The sequence below is a fragment of the Protobothrops mucrosquamatus genome, unplaced genomic scaffold (assembly GCF_001527695.2).
Source record: "Protobothrops mucrosquamatus isolate PMUCROS unplaced genomic scaffold, P.Mucros_1.0 scaffold402, whole genome shotgun sequence".
Lineage (NCBI taxonomy): Eukaryota > Metazoa > Chordata > Lepidosauria > Squamata > Viperidae > Protobothrops > Protobothrops mucrosquamatus.
The window spans coordinates 229,986-231,904 of record NW_015386733.1 but is presented as its reverse complement, the minus strand read 5'-3'; positions in this window follow the sequence as shown (position 1 = coordinate 231,904).

The following is a 1,919-nucleotide window of genomic DNA, read 5'->3' as shown; positions in this document are numbered from 1 at the left end:
CAATTCTAAACATTATGTCTGGAGGAAACCAGGCACTGCTCATCACCTGCCAACAGTGAAGCATGGTGCTGGCAGCATCCTGCTGTGGGGGTGTTTTTCAGCAGCAGGGACTGGGAGACTGGTCAGGGTTGAGGGAAAGCTAAATGGAGCAAAGTGCAGGGATATCCTCATTGAAAACCTGTTCCACAATGGTCAGGACCTCAGACTGGGCCGAAGGTTCACTTCCCAACGTGACAACAATCTTAACACGTGGCCAAGACAATACAGGAGTGGCTTGGACCCTATTGAACATCCCTGGAGGACCTGAAAATGGCTGTCCATGGATGGTCTCTATCCAACCTGACTGAGTTTGAGGGGATTTGCAAGGAAGAATGGCAGAAAATCCCCTAAACCAAATGTGCAAAGCTCGTTGTGTCATTCCCAAAAAGACTCAAGGCTGTAATTGCTGCCAAAGGTGTTTCAACAAAGTACTGAATGAAGGTTATGAATAATTATGCCAATGTGATTTTTTAGGTTTTTTTTCTTTTTAATAAATTTACAGACATTTCTAAAATTCTGTTTTCACTTTGTCATTATGATTAGATTAGATTGGATTATTGAGAAAAAAAGATGAATTTCAACAACAGTAGAATCAGGCTGCAGCACAATAAAATTGACAAAAGTGAAGGGGGTCTGAATACTTTCTGAATGCATTGTATACACACACACACCTCACCTTGATTAGGGTCTAGATCAAGAGTCCCCAACCCCAGTCCGTGGACCGGTACCAGGCCGCAGCATGCCAGCAACCAGGCTGCACAAAAAAGCAAAGCCCCATCTGTGAGATGCAGGCAACACACAAAACCATGCTCCCTTAGGTCCACGGAAAAATCTCTCTCCAGGGAACCGGTCCCTGGTGCCCAAAAGGTTGGGGACCTCTGGTCTAGATCCCAAAAGGACAAAGAGTGTCTTCTGAAAGAAACTGATTTATTCTACTGCACTTTTATTGTCTATTTATTTATTAATTACAGGTTTTACTAGTGCAGTTAATGGCATATCTGAAGAATGACTATGGTCTTGATATGCATTTATGGAAAAAGGTTCAAAGGCTCTGGCACATTTACTTAATTATAGTTATTTTGTCAAAGATTTCAGGCAGATATGCAATGAGTACTTAATGTTTACACATGCTGCAAACAAGCATCAAAGAATTCACTTTTCACTGATAATATTCTCTTATAATATAGGAAATTATCATAAGGTATAAATGCAATCAATCAGTTTCATGGGAAGTAAACTGAGAGAACAAAGCAGTATATATATTTGAAATAGTAATTTGACTCTTCTACTGTAATGGAGAAAGCAGTGGTCTAAACAAATAAACAATAAAGTATATATTGCATTGAAAAAATGAAGAATACAAGAACAGTTATCTACATCAGGGGTGCCCAGCCCTGGACCATGGACTGGTATTGGTCCACGGATCATTGGGAACCAGATCACGCAAGCAGCGGGCAAAGTGCACAAAGTTTCATATGCACATGTGTGGGATTAGGATGCGCACATAAACCCACCCCTTCTCCCTATCCCCACCGCCGCTGCTGCCGGTCCATGAAGGCAGAAAGGTTGGGGACCGCTGATCTACATCAAGCTGATATTTTTATATAATAAGAAAAAAAGAATCCTGAAAAAAATAAACAATTAATATCAAAGTTATTTTTTGTTCCCCAGCAGCACATCTAATAGGATTTTATTTACTGAAAATTTGAGCTATAGTTCATTGTTATAATTCAACCTATTTTTTTCCAAAATAATGATTTTACATGATTTTGCCCTGGATTAAAACTTATACCCATTATATTATGCAATGTGGGACAATAAATAAATTTCACGCTAGGATCCTTCATGCTAGTATAGGAATATGGAGATAGATAGATATC